Raw genomic sequence first — 24,016 nt, forward strand, 5'->3', positions numbered from 1 at the left:
AGCTCTATGGCATTGTGATAAGAAGTTTTCCCCATGGAGTTATGTTGAGTTAAAGAGTGAGTATATCCAACTCATCCAGACACACAAATTTGACCTTACACTTCAGATGTTTCCTGAGTTAAGATCTGGATAACTCTAGAGTGTAATATGCATCTCTAGGTACTAGTGAGAGTGTGTATGTTTGCTATCTTCACTTCCATAGGTACCTCTCTGATTTGCAGAGCTCTGGCAATCCTGGAGAACTTTGATAGGAACAGCCAAGTCAGATCTCAAGAAATAGCACTGCTGGGATCCTGACCTGAGATCTATGGAGGATTATAGAGGAGTTTCTGGTTTATCTTGCCAGCTGGGCCAGCATGGGTGACACAAAAGGTTTTCTAGTCCTATTCATTAAAGAAATCAAGGGATAGAAGTCCATGGAAAGAAAGCAGGACTAATTACTTTCATGTATGACAATAGAGTGTGATGTGCAGCTAAGATAAAGGATGATTTTATAAGGGCTTGTTTTTGCAGGGTATTAAGCAGTATGGGATAGCTGTTATGCTTTGGATCATTCAAGCTGAAGTGCTGCATAGACATGACCTGCCCACTTTAAAACTCCTAAAGACAATATAACTATGATCCAGGACATAAAATTTGGCCGAGGGAACTGGAGTAGTTCAAGTTGTCAGGGTACTCCTTAGTAAGCCTGCATGAGATAGTGTGGAAACGTCTAGTTGTTTTGTTTTCAAGCAGCCAAACTGAAGACTTTATTTACTCTTTTAATGAGATTAAATGAATTTCTATGAGAGAATCAGTACATGGCCTGTACACCATATGGGTCCTACTTAGTATCTCCATGACCAAGTAGTTCACTGTGCCACAGTGTATATCACTTGATGGAGTCAGTATGACATCTCATCCCTCAACACTTTCTAGTGTAGGAAAATTACTGCATGAAACTTCAGTGGGCATATTTTGCCTTTTTGACTATTATTTTTAAATATGAAATTATCATGTATCTTTTTAAAGGTGATCAACAAGGAATACCAGTCTTTTCTGTTCTTCATGAGGGTTTTTATTCTTCTAGTTAAGTAACTCTGTTTCTACCCAGCCATATAAAGGGCAAGTGTGTGAAAACTGCTATGGATTAAGAACAGAGATTGTGCTACTCATGAATTTATCATTCTTAGAATAAGGTTGCCGTTCTTTTTCTTTCCCGCAGAAGGTGAAAACTTATTCAGATTCCTTGAAAATAGTATGATGAGTCAGAATATTTTTGAACTGGTCTTATGGTCTTATTATTTGAATTTAAAAGATCTGAAATACTTAGAGAAAAAATTTAAGGGGATGACATTTGGATATTCTTCCCACAACCGAAGGATCTAAAACATACTTGTAAGGATGTTTGTGTACTTTGAGAAGTATTACAGACTTATTACAATATTTGGAATTGGATATCTTTCTGTTTGCCATTAACTGTAAGTGTGTGTGTAGTAGACTTTTATGTAATTGTATGAACACATATATGAACTTGTAAGTATACAGGTGCTCAAGATAAGATGAACAGGAAGTAGTGTAAGAAGTGCCTGAGTTGTATAAAAGGGACAGGTTATTATCTTACCTATTCAAGCATTGTGCTTCTAATGATCGTGCCTTTAGAGTGAACTTGAGAAGTGGCATGCATTTTTGCCTTCACAAACACGAGGAATAATTAAAAACCAAGCACAACGATGAAGTTTTGAGAGGCCATGTGATGTGGTTCACAGTTAGAATAAATTTTACTTTGAAAGACTGGTGACATGAATCCAGTTCCAAGTATACTGCAGTGGTCTGTTCTGCACAGACTTATAAACTGATGGAAGTTACACAGATTAAAGAAACCTGAGGACAGAGAACAGAATGGTTATTAGTTTGGTTGGTAACTCAATCTGCCAAATACCACCCAATTTTTGTTAAAATTGTTACATTCAACAAGCATGTCTTTCTTTTTTATTGTTAGAGAGAAATACATGTGGTCCTTTCAAAAAGTTTTTTTCAAAACACTTCAGACCCTTTTTGATATACTGATATTTTAAAAAGTGTATTAATAATACTGCCTAATAGATACAAGCTGTAATACAAATGAGTGAACATTCAGTGTGTGATACAAGCCAAGCTAGAAAGGAAAATGAGATGCTGAAAGAGAATCCATTTATTCGGTCTCTCAGAGATTCCGATTTGTAACAAATAACACAGATCAATGTTCATATATATGCATATGTTTTGTATTGCATAGTTCAATTCTGGAGCCAGTTTGGATATCTCAGACAAGGAAAAATGAAATTCATACTTCAGTGATGACCTTAAAATCCGCTTTCTGCCTGAAAAATGAACATATTGCTTATGACTTGATTGACTGTGCAGGACATGAATTTTAAATAGATTTTGCCTTTTCCTAGTCATCAATTTAGCAAGCAGCATAAGACTTCTTTTGGAAGTCAAGTTCCAAGAGATTCTCCTGGTTTGCATCCATGACAATATATATTTCATGACCTTTCATGTTTCATATTGAGATAAAAGTATTACTGACTTCTATTTCTTACTTTTATGGTCATTTGCCATAAGCCAGCTCCTTGAGCAAATTGAAAGGCCTATGCGATGTTTGATGATCTGTGGCATGTACCATGAAGAAATATCAAATGACTGCATATATCAAGACACTGCAACTAGTGCTTATTTTAATGTGAAAATCTATATGAAACTGAGCCAAGTATGCTCTATGATATAATTGGCTCAGTACAACCTATTCTTATAAAAGCATTCTTTTTGATGGTAAGAGCTGAATTCTAGTGGGTGATTATCTCCTCTGTGATTAGGACATTTTTTGAATCATATAATAGGTACAGTAGACCAGATCTTATGGCTGGGTTGTGAGTTGAATGATATCTGGTATTTTTCTTAAAGCCTTCACTCTGTGAATCAAATAGATATGTTAGAATCTTAAGAGTTCTCATTTTTTAAAACAGAAAAATGCCATTCCTCAAATAAGCAGGAAAAAAAATGCGTAGTTTCTCAAAAATAAGGTAACAAAAAACACATTAAGTGAAATAAATAACAATTCTCAATTTGTTATCTCATTTTGGAGATACTTTTTGAGAGTTTGGAGCTTGAATATTAAATAAGCTTTGTGACATTGGGCCACATGTTTGACTGTTATGCCTTATATCTCCAGAAATTTTAAAGTAAAACTAGCAAATGAAATATCAGCTACCTTCAGGAAAAAAAAAAAAAAAAAAAAAAAAAAAAAAAGAACAAACCTGAAAAAATATCTTGTTCACCTAACTCAACAATCTGTTAATCTGTTTAAATTTTCTGACAAACAGAATTAATAATAAAATTTGTTACTAAAACATATATTTACTCTTTTATGCTACTGTAACCTTAATGGATTGTAATCTAGATTTGAATTTTACTCAAGGGCAACACTTATACTATTTGAATAAAATAAAAATTACATCAAATACTGTTAAGTGAAATGATAAACAGTGAGATATAAATCTTCAGTATTTCTCAATGTTACTCTTGAATATACGAAGCATTTAATAAAATTACGTCAAACGCAGCACTAGACAGCTCTTACATTAGAAATATGACAAGTGTCTTCAATCACATTAAATAGTCAAACTGTTCTACTTTTAAGAAAACTGTAAAATACACAAAAATTGTTGTAATGAAAAAGCCCCTGCATCTGTATTTGACTCATACAGCTTGTGTATGATTCAGTCGAGACACAGATTTTAAATGTGATTTCTATCTCTGAAATATTTAATCAGAATATTTGTGGTCACCTAAAATTGTTACCGACCTTAATAAAGTAAGTAGATTTCTATAGCCCAGAAAAGCTCGTCTAGTTTTGCTTTTTAGTAACTACAGTTGTATTTATGCAGTATCCACAACAAGTGCTTTCCTGAAACACCTGTCCTGCAGGTAAATGTTTTTGTCTGGGAAAAGTTTAAACAGGTTCTGTCAATTCATTCATATATCATTCTACTGTTTAATATATGCAATAGTTATTATACTGACCACAGCAGGCACATACATTGTTTCCTAGTCAAATTTTTCTTTTTAAATAATTATTTAATCTATTGTTTATGTAGACAACTCTAAGACATGAAATGACAGGAATTTTCAGGTAGATGCTTGATTTTGTTTATCTGGACTTTGGAAAATATTAGGTCCTTCTGGAGCAGGGGGTGAATGGAACTAGAGGTTGAAGAAGAATTTGAACAAGCAAAGGTCATATTTTCCCCTCAACTTCTCATCAACAGCCTGCATCTGGATGGGGATGTACTTATAAAACTGCCACCCTGGGCTTCTCTGCTTCCTCTTACCCTCTGTCAACTCAGAGCATATACACTATCATATCCTCCTTTATGATGGGAGAGAGAGAGCAGTCCTCAACCTTCAATGTGAAACCACTTTTGCAGTGTAGTGACTGAAAAAATTAGTGTTAGTCTTGTAAGGAAAACAGAAAGGGGAGGATAGTTTCACAGTACAGTAGTTCTTATTGCTAAAGATGTGTAGTAATACAGGATGACTAGTATTCTACATATAGTTTATTCAGTAAATACCATAATTATTTTATCTTTGCAAGAAGACCATTATCAGGATTGTAACAGAGAAAACTACGCACAGCTGAACACATGCTGAATCAGCAAAACACTTAAATTTGTGCTTATATTTTGCTTGCTTCAGAGGGATAACTTAAAGCTTTATTTAATTGTAAGCAGAAGTAATAAGACTACATGCATTAAAATCCATGCTTCACAAAAATGAAATCTGGTTATACTTGCATAGTTCTTACCTTTTTTAAAGCACTAAGACCTCGATGACAGTTAGCAACATAGCCCCTCTGCCAGAAGTCATGCCACTATAGAATAATAACTTTGATAAGTATATTTTTTAAAAACTAAAAAAAAAAAAAAAAAAAAAAACCTTGATAGCACTGCAATAATTAGAAGAAAAAAAGGAAAAATATTAGAAAAAACAAATCCTTCCATCTGCCTGCTTGAATATTTAACCTGTTGGAGCACAGTAAGAAACAACTTTGTTCAGCTTCATACTTTAAAAGACTTCAGATTACATTCCATTGTCTAAAACTACTCAAATATTACAGCATTTTAAATATGATGTATGCTAGCAGCAATATATTCAAATTATGATATGACATCGATATTATTTCCAAAGGTTTTTGGTATTTGTACTTTCTATTTATGTCATAGGCCTAGATGTCTAGGTGTGACAGTGAGATAGGAGACTTAAAAAGTTGTATAAGAGCGAGTTGAACATCAGTCATACTCTGTTTATTATCTGTGTTAACCATCTGTAGATCCCTAGATAAGTACTAAATAAGTCTTGTACATTTTTATAATTATAAAGTGACAGGATGCTTATTTAATACTTGAATAAAATTGCCATGTTCCCTCTAAACCTTGTCTTGCTATTCTTATGATATTTACCTGAACACCTTTCAGTGGGTCTTACTTATATGACTAAAATACGTTCATGTGGATAAAGTCTGCAGAAGGGGTTTCTTTATGTATTATGTATGCATGTACACCATTACTCATTAATAAGACATATAATACCTTGTTGATGAAATGCTTCACACAATAAAACACTTTCAAAATAGTAAGTAATGTGATTACAGATATTTTCATAAAATAAATATTTCTCTACAGAGTAGTTTTAAACTTTCTTTGGGTAATATTTGTTAGTAAATGTAGAATAATTTTTAAAATTTTCATATTTATTTATTTTAAATCAAATTTTCTTAAATTTTATACAGATTGTATAGGATACCATATGAAACATATCCTGTGGGTGGGGGTTCTCCAAAATGGCTTTTTGTAGAGTATTTCAGTATCCTTTTGGTGAGTAAAAGGGTTTTCCTAAAACTGTTTATACACTTTTTGCTCAATTCTAATCAAATAGTTATTGACTGAAAATTGTTCTAGTAAGTGTTAGTACAGTACACTGAGGCAATCAACTTTCAAAAGACAGACAGTATTTACGTAGTTATTTAGACACTAATATAATGAAAATAAGCGCACCTTTTTTTTTATTTTATTTTCCTGGAGAAAATAAAAATGTAGATGAAAAGAAGCAAAACCATCTACTTTCTGTATCTCTGATACTTAGGTAGATTTAGGTGCCAGAGACCAAAGGCACTGATGTGAACTGTAGTATAATTTCAAGTGAAAATGTCTTAGTAGCTTGTAAACCAGATGATTTTATTAAGAAAGTGACTAATTCCCATTTCATCTTTTTCTTTTTTTTTGCATGCACTTTTGTAATTTATTTCCAATTCAGCTGAAAAAAAGGAAGTAATGTAATGAAGTCTAAGTATACATTTTTCTAGTTTTATATTCTTTAAATAACCTTCAGTTAAGGTGGAGCACAGGAATTGACGAAACATTTTTTTATTAAGAAAAAACTTATCTGCTAGCTTAGTAATGAAAAAAAAAAAGGCAAATATATCTGCAGTCTGCTTTGTACAGTTGGTAGATAAATATAGCTTGTGTATTTTATAAACAAAATATGGAGAATTGCTTTTGAAAATGGGTAGGAAATGCACAGACTTTTTGAATGGTAGAGTTCAAAATTGTGAATGACTCAAAAGCAACTCAGCAATTCACACAAATATGTATGTTAATAAATGCTCTGTAAAGTCACATATATAATGAAACTAATCTGTGAAAGTTCGTAATTCATAAGAATCAATAATAACAAAAGTAGTAATGCAGAAAGCATGCTGCTGTCCTTATTTAGAGCTTGACATCTGGCATTTTTGTTTCATCATGCTGCTGGAATAATCTCCAGTTATTAATTTTCTACCCAGTGATATTGAAAATTTCTCAGTATTGAATAGATCTAATCTTACTTTATTGATCGTTGTTATCTATCTTTCCTGGGATTCAACAGGATGCAAAGGAAACAGATCTACTGCATTTAGAATGCTTGCATAAAATATCCTGTGTATCCTATATTGAAATATTTTATTAATTGGATTCAACCACACTGGATGTATATGAATAAGACTACTACTATTGTTTTATGGTGAATATCAACTAGAACCAAGCAGTACTATATCCTACTGTGTTTTAATGATTCATGGGGACTTGTTTCTCCTTCCCACAGACATAGCAAAATTAATTTATTTCTTGACTGAGACTTTCAATTAAATAGTTAATTATGTAGCTGAAAATGTTTTGTGTGTATGATATTGCATTTTTACATAAAAAAAACAATTTGCTTTAGTTCCTAGATGGCTTTTTTATTGTCATGAATGCTTTTGCTTTATCATGCAGGATATAGTATATTATTATTGAGGAAAGCAATTTATGATGAATATCAATGGTAATTCACTTTTACAGTGCTTTGGTAAATGAAAGCGTAAAATGTATATTGATCATGAATTAAGAAGAGGAGGAAACACTTTTAATGCTTTTTTCCCCATATACTGTTTTGCCTAACTAACGGCACTGTTATTTCCACTTTTAAACTGGTCATACTTTGGGAACACACATCATTTTCACACTAAACTGTATGATATATTAGGATACGAGGAAAATAGCACAGTGTAATGTAGTTCTAGAACAGCTTGGTTGCAATGACATCTTAAATCAGGTAAGTGGAAGAACAGGGTAGATTTTAAGCAAGTTGCACCTGTAAACTGGCTGTTTCTCCTGAAGGCTGTACTGCCAATCATAATCCAGGGGTTTGGAGAACAGAAGAGTTAGCTGGTTGTCTAGTTGTTTTTCCTGTGGTTGCCTGAATGGATCTGCTCATTTGACCAAGAAGTACTGTGGCATGTCCCTGGTCATTAGAAGCATCAGCATTACTTGCCAAAGGGGCAGTGAGTTTGCTGCTGTCATTTCCCGTTTTGCTGACAAGTCAGGCCTTGCAGATAGAGCTCCCACAGAGCAATGTCCAGGTCCTGTCCAGAGTGAACATACGGAGAATATAGACATGAAGGAGGATCTGCTCATGACATTTGCAAAACATACTTGCAGCTATAAAATCACATCCCTTTTCTCAAGTATTGCAAGCCTTGCTTAACATTTTCTGGTTTACTGAGATGCTGTACTTTAAGAAAAATTCTTAAGTGTTGAAAACTATTGTGAATTTGTTGATTAAGTAGAAGTTTTATACAAATGACATTATTCTTCTTCTCTGTGCTTCAGCTGATTTCTGAGTGAAGTTTAAGATGACTGTTTTGATGTAAAAATCCAGGATGGAGCTGCTCTTGACTACAAAAGAGATCCATCTCTTTTGCATGATTTCACTACAGATTCTTTCATCCCTTTTACTTTGAAAGGAAAGGAAGCTGGCCAGTCAACTTCTTAAAACCTGAAGTAGCAAACATCAAGGCTAAAAGCTGTGTTAAATCTTGACAGTGCAGATCATCAATGTTTTAATTAAGTAGGTTTTGTTGTTTAATTAAGGATGACTTGCAAAGAGGAAACAATGGATCCGAGCACTTTTCCTTTTCTGTATCATAATTCCTCAGAGTTCTTATTACTTCTAATTGCTACTATATTAGTACATTAAACTATGCCAGAAAACTGTCTGAAGCTGTTCTTTGGCTTTGAGACCAGCTGTTACTGTATGGCTTCTTCCATAAAGCTAAGCTCTCTTCCATCTCCAGAGCAGGGTGACCACATTAAAAGTACCTGCTGGGAATGTTTATTAACATGTGCATTAAACCCTGAGATGTGTGGAGATACATCTGGGAGATTGCTACTTGACTTGGGCCAGAACTGTGCCTGGGTCTGTGCTAAGAACAATGTGAATGATCGTGTGCGGGTATTTAGGCCTATTTAGGTCTTTTAAATTTAATAATATTGCTGTAACCTTTTATTCTTTTACAGGGTGTTCTGATTTTCCTTGGCTTGGTTTCCATTAGAAATTCTAATTTAGTATAAGAAATTCTGTAGCTGTGTCTTTGATCCACAGTTAACTTGACTTAATTTCCAGCATCTGAGTATACTTGGTAGCTGTGCCTGGGTAGGAGTATTCTTAGAGCAGACAAGTGCTGAGTCCTTGTTATTTCTGCATGCTCTGCCTTGTGTTACAGAAACCACACCAGAATTGTTTATGTTGGGTACCGTCAGGAGTTTTTACTTAGCAAGTTTGTTGATCACAATATAAGGTGTCTGCTGAGTTTTTGTAGGAAGTAATCTAATTTTGTCATTCAGATACTTCCTAGGGATAATAGCAAGCTGCTATAACTTTAAATATACAAAATTCAGAGTTAGAAGTTGAGAATTGAGATGGATTTAGAGAGATGTTTTAAATTTGCTTTGGTTTGCTTTTATTAGTTTTGAACTTCAACTGCTAATTTTCCATTTGGAGAGAGAAAGAATGACAGCAATTCTGTGCTTCCAAATATTTGTCTGAGGTAGATGTTAAAGATTTTTAGATTGACCGTAATAAACTACATTGGGCTTAAAGCAAACATACTTCTTTAATGATAAATATCACAAAAGCATAAATAGAGAAAAAAAGAAAGTACTATCTCAAATACTACAGATGTCAAGGTTTTATGTTTGTACATCAGTTTCAAGATGAAATGTGTTATGTCCTGCATACATATGCATATAAGCAAAACCATGCACATACATCCTCAGAAAAATGGGTTTCCATAAGGTTATTTAGGGTCCTTCACTTTCCCTTTCAAACTAGCACTTCCATATTTACTAACAGTAAAGGTTTCCAAAGAATGATAAATATTGATACTTTACTACCTCATCTTAAAAAAATAAAAATAATTATAATTTATCTCAGAAAAAAAAATAAACTGCTTCAGTCTTTTGAAGATGGTCACTTGACATTGCCCATTTTTGCAGTTCGAAATAAATACTTTAGATATCTCTAAGAGTTTTAAAATACAAGATATAGTAATTTAAATAATACATCAGGCCTCAGAAAACCCAAAAAATTTTAACCAGCAAACTACTTGATCCCAGATAAATCCTTTGTTTGTTGCTCAGATTATGGTATTATAAATGTCCTTGATGACAAATGGAGTTTATCTGAAAACATCAAGTGAAACTCTAACTACATCAGTATCTTTCAGGAAAGTCTGCTTGTGAAGTTGAAGTTACCTTGAATCTGTTTTGTTCTTATATATGTTGAAATTATTTGTTTCTGCATTGGGCTTGACTTGTGACAAAAGTTCTTTTTAGAGAGTATTTTACTCCTCAGTGATTATATTTAATGTTCATTAATGTTAGTAGATGATTTACAGGCAGTTTCAGGAAAATAAATCCCTTTACTGTTGTGCAGTGAGCTGCTGCTTGATGGAACTAGAGTCTCTTTACGTTTCCATAATCAGTGTTGATACATATCAAACAAAAGGACTAAGAAGCTTTCTTGCATCTTTATTCTAGAAGAGTTCTCTTCAACATATTCTTTTGGTAAATCTAAGGACTATAAAGATTATTTTTTTTCTGTCTTTCGCTTTTATTTCTCTAGGAACCTATGATATAGTGATATTTTCCGTGCCTCATGATCAGTCTTTTTCTGCTTTATCATCTATTTCTCATTTGGGGGATTTCCTAAAGGATTGTGAGAGAAGCAAATTATTAGTAAATTCACTTTGCAGACAACAGTTTTTTAAAAAGCAACCTAAGGGCATCCTGTATGAAATTACACTTTTAGAAGTTCAGAAATTGTAAAGCGTAGAATTTCAATAGAGTACATCCCATTTGTTTCCCATGCTAGAGGCAGCCAAGCCTGAATCATTGGTCATAAGAAGTATTCATTACCTGAAGAAGTGAGGCAGGGCCATCTGTCAAGTTCACCTTTTAATAAAATTTCCCAATGGAGAGACACTGTAAAAAAAAAAAAAAAACAACACAACAAAACAAAACAAAACAAAACAACGGGAACTAGCTTATTTAAACAGTTAAAATAACCCTCACAGTAACTTTGCCTTCATCCTCACCAGGATGTCAGTCACCATTTTGCTACAGTGAGGCTGTTTCCAGATATTTTACAAAAGCTCCTGTGATTAAATATTTCTTGGAAATGGTTTCACTTTAACCATATTCCAAAATGAGCAAGGGCATTCATGACAGAAGTCTGCAGGATCAAGCCTCTGTCTAGGGAAACTAATGTATGATACGTGGAATTCCATTCTCTCTTCTGTGGGACCTGACCTTCAAGAACATGGTTCATGAACAAAAATAATACATAATTTGGCAATTAGTAATCACCAAGCTATAGGATATTGCATGCAAGACCACTTTGTCACATCATCTGTTTAAACTCTGTGTTTGTGTACTAAAGAATGTTTAATCTGTTCAAAAGAAGAAAGGAAGCTCAGTGATGAGGACACATGGCTGAATGAGGACAGTCTTGAGTTTTAGCCTTTCCTGGCTAAAGCTTTTCCATATGACTCTGCTTTTTAATGTGGGTTTAGTGTTCAATTAAACTAATTTTTATTTACATAGACATATCCCCCTAGATTTCAGTTTTTCTGCATTGGTGAATGATGATGCTGACAGGAGTAACTTTAATAAAGGTGGGTTTACTGTGTTCTGTGAAGAGATGCATGTAAAGACATTGTCAGATTCAATTCTAGTATATCAGAAGTATTTTTTGATGTTTTGTTTGGTGTCAGTGATGATTATACTGGTAGTATAGTACATTTATTTCAGAACTGTAAGTGAGGATCACTATTATGTATGTTTTAATTTATTAACTATTATCAATTAACTATGAAATCCTGGACAGTTTTTCTTCTCTCCCTCAGTTTTTTAAAACAGAGATACATAGTCTTCAGTTAATTACAGAGTTGTTCTTTTAGAATCAATAGGTTTTAAACACTTTGCAAATGCAAAATATTTTCTCTGAGGTAAATTGCATGGTTGTAGCTGAAGGATATCTATTTGTCTTGAGTATTAAACCTAAAAGCTGTGGTCAGCAAGCAACATGAGTTATATAAAAAAGTACTAGTTCTCACATTAGATTTCATTAAAGGTACATGTCTGTCCCACTCAGTGCATGATAGATTTAAAAGTGATATACACTCTTATTAATAGAATTATCATATCCACATCTATATTTACTCATATACATATTATGAAGAATCTGAAATGTCTGGTTTACTTAGTCTGCTTTCTGAGACTTTTTGAAAAAGCATTTCACAAACCTTCTAAATGTAGTTATCATTCTTACACATTTTAATCTGGATTTTAGCCTTTTATGAAGGATCTTAATAATCTCAATTATTTTATATAATACTGCTGTAGAAGTGGGCAGAATTTCCTGTACCTTTGCAGGGGCAATGTTATATATGTTAAATTGCTTAAGCTATGAGTGCCAACTTCAAATATTTCTCTGCTGCTGAACTTTACCCCAAATCCCTCATGCTGGAGAATTTGAAAACCAGAACTGTTTTCTTCCCATAATCTTCCTACTGTTTTCTGACAGAAAAATGAACTAGTCACCCTAGAATATTTTATTGCAGTTGAAGAGAAAAATCATACTTCCAGAAATATCTCCATTCATTATGAACTAACAACAAAACATCATAATCTCTTTTCCACTTCCAGAATATTTTCAAAAGTAACCTTTCCTTGTTTTCATACCAAACTCTAGCGAAATCCACAGAATAAAAAGGGAGCTCTCTATATATTTTCCAGAAATTTGTCATTAATCCCAGAATGGCAATCAGCTTTCTGATAGCCTCAACTCAGCACTTCTGAGCATATTACTATAATAAATTACAATATCAAAACAAAGTATGAGAATTAAATTTTTAAAATGAAAATTTAAAATTAAATTACAGATCAAAACAAAAGATAGGATAATTCAATATACTGGCCTTAAATAGTGTAAAATACTTATTTCTAAATTGTATTTGGAATGAATTTAACATACTGTTTTATTGGTTGTGTGAATGCATCTTTTCCATACTTGAATGATTCTCTGCATAGACTGACAGAACTACATTTTTTCTTGTGTATATTTCACCAAAACTCTTCACAGTCTGTTTGTTGGAGGCACATATTATGAGATGAAAGATATATTTTTCTTATGACCACTGAAACAGAGAGACAGTCAGTCACCAGATGAAGTGAAAGATTACTGTAACTCCAAACTGAATTTCCTTTAAGAACACCACAGGGACCAGTTAGGAGCCTGGGAGCAAATAAAGTAGTGTGGACATGAGGGCCTAGGGGCTTACTTGCATTGATATTAAAAAATGCATTAGAGAGATTTCATTTATGTCTATTCACATCATCTTTTTTATTAAATAAACTAATTATTTTAGTGGCTTTATTAAAAAAAAAGTTGTGATTTTGTATGCAAGCCTTCACAGACATTGGTATTAAACGCCTTTGGTAAATCAGTAAAGGCAAAATTGTGATCCAGGGGTTTTTGTCTACATTTCTGTTGTGGTTGTTGCATAGCACTGATAATATCCATTGTTGAATGCTTTTCTCCAAAGCCTTTCTGTTAACGGAGAAGATTTTATCAGTTATAAAAAAACCCAACCAACCAACCAAACTAACAAAGTGTTGAATTTGATTCTTGTGGGAATTTGTATGACACCTAAAACAGTGATCATCAGTACTGGATCATTTGTACTTCATCCCCAAAGAACCAGGCTTTTAGTTTTGGAGATTACTGATAATTTCTCTAAAAGTGCTTTATACTGTGCTGATTTAAATAATCTTTACCATCATGTGTCTTGATCACTGTTATATAAAAGTCAGAGTCAAGTCAAGAATATTTTTCAGTTTCTGTGAGAGTATGTTTGTAAGAATTGTGATATATTGAGGCAGTTGATTAATAGCTTCATCAGTGATGTTACACTTCTTACTAGCAGGGTTTCTGAGTGGTTTGGAAAGCAGTTTTTAGAACACAGCTCCTTTCATTTAGAAAAATATTTTATCCAAAGTTCATAAATGAAGGTTGTTTGAGGCACATCCGTTCTTTTAGGAACGTCATATATACCTTCACTTATTTTATTTGCAATATGATTGTACCTCTTCTGCTTCACATACTATCTCATACAAATTTCAATTTTGGTAGAGAAATACGACAAGAATTAAAAAAATAAAATTGGAGTGTAATGCTCTACCAGTCACTCAGGATATAGGCTAATCATTCCTCTTCAAATGAAAACCTTTAGGGTGCTTAGCATTTCTTGAGCACCCTAAACTTTACAGATTTAATTTTGCAATACATTACTTTCTCAAAATTTAAAAAGAAGAATTATGTTCCATCATTTGGAAAAAAAGACTGACACTAGACTTTCTCATCAGTAGTTTTTTTATTTTAAAAGAGATTTCACAGATACCTGCTGCTGATACCTAGGAGGAATGGTGTCATTTAGGGTTTTTGGGTTCCTTTCCATGTATTGGAAATGTATTCCCACAAACGCACAGTCATCTTTCAGTTTCCCCTAAAATTGATTATTTGTCTCTTGCCCAATATTTCTTAATTTCTAGTAGCCTTCCTCCCCACCTCCAGCTCCCTCCTCCCCAGTATTTTACTCTTGTAAATTACCTCAGTCTTCCCAAGCGTTTCCAGAAATGTCACTCACCATTCTTAGTAACCAGTTTCAGCTAAACTCTCTTACTTTTCCCAATCTTTTTCTAAATTCACCATCATACTTCCAGTTCCTTCCCTATTATATACATTTTCCAGCTTCTTATATCTGTCTTCTCCTGTTCCCTTTTTCATGGTGCAGCCCATTCTAGTTGTTGTCATGGCTAATCTCCCTCTATTTAAAAACAGTTTCCTTGTCCTAAACTATTTATTTAATTAAATCTACAATCTGTTCTTCACCACTACAGGGAAATTTATAATTCTTTAATAAACTTTTCATTTCTTTTTAGTTGTACAGAAATCTGCTATTTATTTACTTATTTGGAGAGAGGCTCAAAAAATGAAAAAAAAAAAAAAAAAAACTCAAACCAGTTACAAAGTCTGACAAGGTATAATTTGTGTGAACATCATGGTTATAAACTAGAATCTTATCACAAGAGTCAACAAGCCTCATGTTAGGCAATATCTTTGATTCTTTGTATAATATACAAACCAATTTTTTTTTTTATATAATGCAGTCCAGATTCATTTATCATGAAGTCCAAAAGTTAAAAGTGTGTTACAGGAAGAAAAAACCACATATTTTATCATGTATTCAGCAAGTTTAGATACATTGCATGTTGCCTTTTGGTTCAACTTAGGGGAAGATATTTTTGATGTAGTATGTACTCCATTCCAACAACTGTTCAAGATGCCAGAGACAGAGCTGCTTCAGTATTTGATAGGACCTTTGGAGCAACTAATGAATCAATCCTTGGGAGACCTTTTTAGGCTCCAGTCTTGGCTCAATTGAGCCTTACTGACAGAAGGAGAGACACCAGTGGCATGGAGAAGGAGACTGAAGCTTCTCCTCTGTCTCCTTTCTTCAGCTGAGTGCATTTTACTGTGATGCTTCAGTGGCAGGGAATGCATCTTCCCTGTAAAGTCTTACCAAAAGTCTAGTTACACAAAGCATGGAATATTGTTAGGGAGGTGTTTGGCATCCTTCTTTGTCTGTCAGATATTCAGTATTCAATCTAAAGTAAATCTACTAGAAATTATGTGAGATGGTATGGAATGTGGGGAAATTACAGGGAATAGTATGACACATGCAAATCACAGGATGGCTCATCTAATAAATAAAAAGAAATATTCAGAACTCTTCCTTTTACATGCACCTGATTTAATAAAGACTTAATGCATTGTTCTCTTGATCCAATCAGTTACAGTTTAATTTTAGTGTTTTGGGGAGTATATTAAAGTTGTGTGATTTGGAAGCTGCATCTCTAACTGAGAACCAGACTAGTGAGTGCTAGACATTTGTGTCAGGATGAGGTACTAATTATTCAAAGTAAAAGCATTGTATTTCATGGAGAGTAGTTCTATGATAATCTGTTCTTGGCCTCTTCCTTCTTCCTGGGATATGCAAAAACTACAGTTCCTGCAGCCCTGGGGCAATAGTGACATGTTATCTGTGGTTCCAGCACTACTGACTGGAAATATTCCCATAACTGATAAATAGAATATAAACCTGCTAAAGTACAAGGGAGGTTTATCTTTTCTATTGCTGAGGTCCATGATTAGCTTTCTGTCTATACTGAACTCCACAAAAGTTGCCATATTTGATTTACCTCCTTTAAGGAAGCTACTTTTCATGGCCAAAACACATCGGTAGCATCCTTTAATATAACTACGCTCTCTGAGTCTGATTCACTGCTGTATGTTTACAAACTCTGTAACCTGTAATACCTAACACTCTTTTACAATGGCAATCTCTGTTTTTGAGGCAGCCACTGAAGCTTTGCTGTGTACTTTTCTCATACTAAGATGTTGTTTAGAGGACTTAAATTAATAGTGAATTTTAGAACAACATGATAATCTAAATGTCTCCCGTAGTCTAGAAAATATGCTAATATTAATGCAGGCTGAAAAACTATTCTGCTTATTGGAATGGGACGTGCCAGCTTCCTTCAGATTAAAAAGCTGATATTAGTTAATGAGAATAGATAAGTTTTTCTGCTAAATGAGTGTTGTAGAGCTGAAAAGAAAAGAGGAATTCACAGAAGTGAGAGTGGAGACGATACACTTCTTTCAGGAGCGGGCCCAGTTATGATGAGCTGATGTTACCAAAACAAGTTGTAAGGGCTTCCTCAGTAATCATCTCCACTTCAATTTAGAGGCTTTCACTTCCAAGCACTTCCATGATTTCTTTATGGACAGTGAAAATGCTGTACTCAACATTCAGTAGAGCACAGATTTAAATATTATCAGGATATTTGTAGCCAGACAAACTTTCTTGCCGTATGTCTGTGCTTGAACCAATATATGAGGATATTAGTAAATATGGTGTATCTGAGACAGGAACCTCTCTTGTGTTACATTAATTTGGGTTATGAGGAATTAAATTAATCTCTTAAAAAATAACTGGAAATCAACTCTAGGGTAGAGTGTGCTCCAGGCCATGACTTAAATCACACACAGTTTTTATCTTCACATAATTCATTTACTAACTACTTCATCTCTCATGTGTTGCTAATCTCATTTTGAGTTTCCTCAATGCATGTTATGCACATTTAAAAATTGCTTGTATACAGAGCTCTCTTAAAAATCATTTCATTGTTAAAATGACCCATAATTTTTGGGTGTATTTCAAACATAGCTACAACCAGTCAGCTAGTTTTTGTGCTTATTTTAAGGCAGGATATAACTTAAGAGGCAAGGAAAATAAAAAGGTGATTATTAGGGAAGTCAAGGATATTGAAATTGAATGGAGAAAGTTAGCTTGGAAGCATTTTTGGTGGCATTTTAATCTCTTCTGAAAAGGTAATTTATTTTATGGTGTATAACACATTCCAAAATTAACTTATGACTTAATATGATGGTAAACTCTACCTACAGTATGTCCCAGTAATTATGTTTAAAGAAAGCCTGGATATTTGTTATCATATTGAGCAGGACCTTTCTCTTTCAAAAGTCTGAGTTGTTCCTCAGTCTAATAAAGAACAGCAGGGTATAGATAGGAGAAAAAATTCTGCTTTTACTGGCCAGGAAGGAAAGTAGAATAATTGGAAGAAGATAGATGTGAAATGGAAAATTAAGTTTATCTGGGAGAGAGCTTGAAGTGCTGTGTAACTAACTTCAAATAGTGGTGTGTGACTATTGACTGTGAGGGGCTGAGAGCTCAGCCCAAGTCTAAATCAGATCTTTCTGTAAGCAAGGGGAAGATCTTTCTGACTTCATTAGTCTTTTTACCTGCTTTAGTAAGAAACTTAGATACTGTGATATAAAACGTTAGGCATACAACTCTGAAGTGTGAAATTTATGAACATATGTTTGGATTCTGTACATAGTGAGAAGCTTCAGTGTAGTATAGAAAAGAAATACAGAGTATTTAGAACTTGAATTAAGGATGATTATACCAATCAGTAGGAAACACTAAAAAGAATGTATAGCTAAAATTCTGAATGAGATAAATCTATGTATAGAGATACATATATGTATGTATGTAGGTACGGCCACAATTACATCCCCAGAGTGATTCCTACACTTATTTGTGTGCATTGTGCCATCTTTACTTTTCCTCCTAGACATGTTTCTGCTGTGCTCAGTGATGAAATCAAGCTTGTCTGCAACATGATATGTACTGTGAGAAGTCCTTCTGGGGATTTAACTTTCAGGACACTGATCTTGTGAAACATCACTGGGACTAAAAGGCAGGGGATTACATGAAAGGTTCCAGTCAGTCAGGAGAGATGCACCCCTAGACATCTGTGGTGTGCTCTGGGGAAAGTACATACAGCTACACCTTCTCAAATGCTTACCTAAGATATGTTTTTTTCTTACAGATCAGCTCCTACATCCTGATGAATTAGACCTATGAAAGATTTTTTTTTTATTTCTAATGTTTAATGATCATTTTAGTCTAGTAGTGCTATATTACAGGGAAAGCTGGATGAGAAAGAGAAAGTATAAAACAAAAAAAGAAGAGAAAGTTTAAGGGTTAGTCAGGACTGATAAAGCTCTTAGTATCTTTAATGCTACATTAATTTATTTCTGTTGACAGAACACTGCTCCAACTTTGATAAAAGGCAAATCTGAGTCCTGAAATACTGCAAAAACAATTCTAGCATTTACTTCTGAAAATATGGCATTTTTAGTGATGATTTCTTCTAGTTTTAAAGTATATGGAACTTTGATATAAGTTGTCAAAGAAATAGAAATGTTAAACTCATTTCTGAGTCAGGTATCTGAATACATTTTGAGCATCTTAGTTTAAGAATCTCTGCGCTTCATTTTATGATCTCTAGAATGTCAGTAATAATGCTTAACTACCTCCAAGCCACATGTCCACACACACACACACATATAGATGCTTATATTTAAAATTGTAATCTATGAAAATAACTATTCAAGAGGAAAAAGAACACAAGTAGTTGGAAAGATTTTACATTTTTTATACTTTGAGGCATAAATATAAATGTTATAATATGATTGTGTATATGAAATAATTTTTCTTTGAGAAATGAGACATAATTACCTGTTTAAAAATCAATTTCCATCTTATGGTTAATGATATAATATATAAAAATACGAAAATATACTATACTGGTATAAATAAGCAGAATCTAAGTTACTTTTTAGTTGAGTGTTTTCTTTGTAATTAAGTTTAATGTAATATTTTAAATATACTTTCCTCTTTATCTTTTATGCTCATAGCTCTGTTACTTCAAATAAGTATTTAATTTTCTCGAAACTGAGAAAAAAGTCTTAAAACACCAAACACTACACACTTCTCTGAGACAAAACAGTAAATTTTTCCAGTGAGTGCACTGACAATATAATAGGCTCATCCTTATAGAAAATGTATGTTGAAACCAATTTGACACCAATTTTTCTTTTCAGTGTGTTTGACTGTAGTTGAGATTTATAGTGTCAGTTTAAGAGCAATTTATTCTAGTTTACCATGTACTGCTCCCTAAGGAGTTAAAACATAACCTGAAATGCCTGAGTTATGACTAGTCATGAAGAACTTTAATACCACTGAGTAGTCTGAGAACTACCTTTAATTACAGTGAGGCAAGTTTGGGTTGGAAATAAGATTTAGGGTAATAATAATAATTAATTAATTATTATTATTATTAATAATAATAATAATAATAAATTAAACAACAACAACAACAACAACAACAACAACAACAACAACAACAACAACAACAACAACAACAACATAATAATAATAATAATAATAATAATAATAATAATAATAATAATAATAATAATAATAATAATAATAATAATAATAATAATAATGTTTGAACATATCCTTTCATTAAAAACCAGTATAATTTCTCTAGGAAATTCCTAGCTCCCAATCTTTGGACATATGCATAGTAATAATGAATAGACCATATACTGTGACCTCTGTTATTTATTTTGCTACCATGTGGTTTCTCAATTTCACTATTTTTGGAAGCTTTTAGAGTTCATCTTCTTAAACATAACTAAACATTTTGACATCCTATAAGAGCTATAGCCCCCATTTTCATGTAAAAAATCAAACATCTGCTATCCTAATACCATTGAAGGGTACAAATTTATGGTCATTTGATTGGATGTGGTTTGATTTGGGGATGGATGACAGAATTGGCATATTACTTTTCAAAACAGTATAGTACTTTTTGAGGAGTCTCTCTGTTATGTTCTTTATCTCACATGTGACTGTGGACTTGTCACTATGGTGCTGATTTTCTTCACTGATTTTACATGTTTTTTAAAAATCCATTCAAATTTTGCCACTAAAACAATGAGTGAATTACACAATACTAAACTCAATTTTTGCATGCGTTTGCTTAAAATGATTTGAAAAATAATAGTTTGAAAAAATATATTGACCTTCAAACTGTTTGCACATTTTGAGTTGTTTTAAATATTATTTATGTATGCTAAGAAAAAAATGTCAACAAGAGATTCTGTGTTTTTTCTAGTCTTTCATGTAGTAGATATTTCTCGACCTTGCAATCATTATAAATGATGAATCCTTACAAGTCAGTGTTTAAACAAGGTAAACTCTTGCTTCTCACCAGCACTGCTAAAGTAACTTGTTAACTACTGTGGCCTTCCGTACTCTTCCATTTCCCTGCAGTTCAGTAAATCATTAATGCAGAAGACCATGTGAAGAGGGTAGGAATCCCAGAAGGTTGTGTGAGAGAGATGATAAAACCCTTACATTGAATCTTTTAAGAGAACTCTTAAATTTCAGATTTCTACCAGGGCTCCTATCAGTATAGAGCCCTGCTCCCCACACCATTAATTTTCATCTTCAATTCAGGTTTATGATACTGACCAGATGCATCCGTTCTCCTACTAAAATCTGTGTTTATATTCCTTAAAGAAAAATAAACAAACACACAGTAGGGAATGTTCTTAGGGACATTTCTGTAAAGTGGTTCACAAAGATCCTCTCTTTTTCTTATAAATGGGCAACTTCATACACAGGGCAGCTTCTTCATTAACAGTGTTAATCAGTAAGATGAACGAAATATCCTCTATGTTTTCATGTTGAATCAGAAATGCAGTTGCCACTAATTATATTTATTTATAATAATAAAGAGTTAAATTAAAATGAAGTTTCCTTCCATGTTGTATTGATAAATATAAATGAGTCTATTCAGTCATACATAAAACAACATAAAGACAGTCAGTCAATGAGTTCACCTAAAATATATCTACTTTTTATGTTTCCAAGACAGTTATTATCTCTCACCTATCATACGGTCAAGAACATGTTTATTATTTTTCCAACATGCTGTCTTCTGAACAAGTTGTTCAAAATAATATGAGCTAAATTTGGCATATTATACAAAAATTACTTGAAGAGCTAGGAAAGGCTAATTAGGAAGGAAAGACTGGAAAAATCTGTTGGAATGTAAAACCCACACAGAGCTCTTGTCTGGTAAGCAAGATGAGTCCTGGTCTCCTGTAGTGTATGAATAATGAGAGAAAGGCAATTCCACCATCACTCCATTTTAGAGGGTAATTAAAGACCCAATGAGACATCATAATTTGGCACTGATACCAGGTAAAACAAATCTGAAAAAAGATTTATCATCTTGACTTCTATCTACACTCTGTTCTAAAATCTTGGAGTCTATTGGGGCATTGATTACACTTCACAATCATCATCATCTTGAAAGGTTATCTAGAACATGTCACAAAAGTATACTTCATCACCTCCTCCTGTTTTTTCTTTATCTACAAACTGAGAGTATAATTCTTTAACAATCAACATTAGATAACCTTTGTCTTTTCTACCTTCTACCAGAGTCCAATACTTTCTGCCCAGGCTCTTTTAGATAATCCATACATAAAGGCTTTATTTTATTTATGTATTTATTAATGTAATGTTTAATATTGTATTTATTTAATTCTAAAATCACTTATATGAAGTTACTTGACATTACATGGGATTTCAATTTGGCAGAGTGATGTAGCAACATACTTAAATCCTAACATAAGTACAAAACCTGCTAGAGACAGGTTTCTGGTATATGTTCCAAATTTCAGTGTTCCCATGGTGATCATATAGCATTACATTTTCCTTCAAGAGAAGAAGACCAGGTGTTAGACATAATTCAAATCTCAGCTTTTGTTAAATTACTCCCTTCACTGTCTACAGCATCCTATACTCTTTTTCCTTTATGAAATGGTCACCCAAATTGTTCCCCAGTCAAATGTTTAACCACAACCTCATATCCAGTGCTTTGCTAGAGTTTTACCTCTATTTTAATAGAAATCTATGCATCTACTGACTTGAATATGTTATATACAGGACTTACCATGGGGGTTGTTACTTATTTAGTGAATTTACAACTTCTCACAAGTGGGATCCCTTCCTGGAGTATTAACAGATATACACTCTTTTGTAGCTATTATTTTAGTAGTCCATTCCACCGTTCCTCTATCCTATTATTTGAAGGTTGAAAAGTCCTTTGTATACTGAAGCACAGTGTTTGGACTTTGTTGTTAGTGTGATCCACTATAAAACTCGATTTCTCAAGACAAGTAGCAAACCATTGATTTAAACCAGCAATGTAGCTTGCTTGGGGTACACACTCCCTATATCCTGACTATTTCTACTTCTGTAACAATGTATTTTCAACCTCCTGGTCTGTCCTCACTTTGAGGGATCACTACAGGATATTCTACTTGCCAAGTTTACAGAAGATTATCAAAGTGTTGCCTTTTTGACATGTGCTCTACCATTGGTTGAGAAAAATGGTGTCATCTACAATTTGTTTTGGCAGAGCTTGTTAAATAATGTGGGGGCCAAGCTGATTCCCTGTAGGTTTCAATGGGTTTGCATGCTGTGTCTCCTGTCCATTACTGCTCATGGGATGCAGGAGCTGGGGATCCTGATGCCTGAGCCCGGTCCTGGCCACTAGCTTTCCCAGTATGGCTGTGGGTAGTCTGTGCAGTGCTCACCACCTCGTTAGTCCTTCAGCTAAACGTTTCCACCAAACGCAACTGTATTTCCTGGGGGCACACTCTGGAGGGTGCTTGCTGTTAGCATTTTTGGGTGCAGTCAGAGGGTATTGTGGCTGGTTTCAACCACTTCTATGGGCTGAAGTGCCACCCTAGAACCTGGTTTTCATGTCCTCCAGGGCCATCTGCCTAGCTCAGCCAGACATTCACACTCTCTTGATTAACTCAGGAAGAAGCATTTACATAACCAGTTCACCTGTTCAGCAGATCCACCCAGGTGATCAGATCTATCCTTTCATCCAGACCAAAGTCCCCTGGGTTCCCTGGGCACTGAGGAAAGCTAAGATGGGATCACAGCAACTCCCTCTTCTGCATTACCTTCCCTCCCCTCAGGGCCTCCTGTCATCCTATATGCTCACTGACCGGTCACACCATTTTTCTTTAAACCATCTACTAGATGCAAAACATGGTGAATAATGGTTCATACAATTGTGGGTCATTACTACTTTTTCTATCACAAGTGGTGCAGTAGTTAAAGCCAGAACAGTTTTCAGTCTTTGCCATTTGTACTTTTCCCTTTTGGTGTTCCTTTGCTTTTAAAAAACAGATGGTAGATGCAGTTTTACCAGTAATTCACCCTCTTTTAGTGTTTATTCATTTTTTCCCACCACCCTAGTACAATTGCAATCTAGTCTAAAGGACATACAGGCAGGGAACTTATTAAAGAGAAATAAATCTCTTTACAGGTAATAAATAGCTAAATTGTACCATTAAAAGAGATCTCTTAATTTCATTGTATTTTCAAGGCCTTAGCTCTTCCCCTTTACCCATCTATATCAATGATTTAAAGCATTCAGCAATGTTATTGTCATGGTTTAACTATCAAATTAAGGTCTTTAAACCCCAAATATAATTTACTTAAATAGTGTTGAACGATGATGGATGCCAGTAGAGAAAAACTCATAAT

The 24,016-nt window shown here is 33.8% G+C and overlaps 1 protein-coding gene across 2 annotated transcripts in view; it reads left to right on the forward strand.

Annotated features, from left to right (window-relative positions):
- Positions 1-24,016, forward strand: part of CSMD1 (CUB and Sushi multiple domains 1) — a 1,179,538-nt gene that overhangs the window by 470,000 nt on the left and 685,522 nt on the right. The gene's annotated exons all lie outside the window — the stretch shown is intronic.

The sequence above is a fragment of the Tyto alba genome, unplaced genomic scaffold (genome assembly GCF_018691265.1).
Source record: "Tyto alba isolate M040663 unplaced genomic scaffold, T.alba_DEE_v4.0 Super-Scaffold_40, whole genome shotgun sequence".
Taxonomy (NCBI): Eukaryota; Metazoa; Chordata; class Aves; order Strigiformes; family Tytonidae; genus Tyto; species Tyto alba.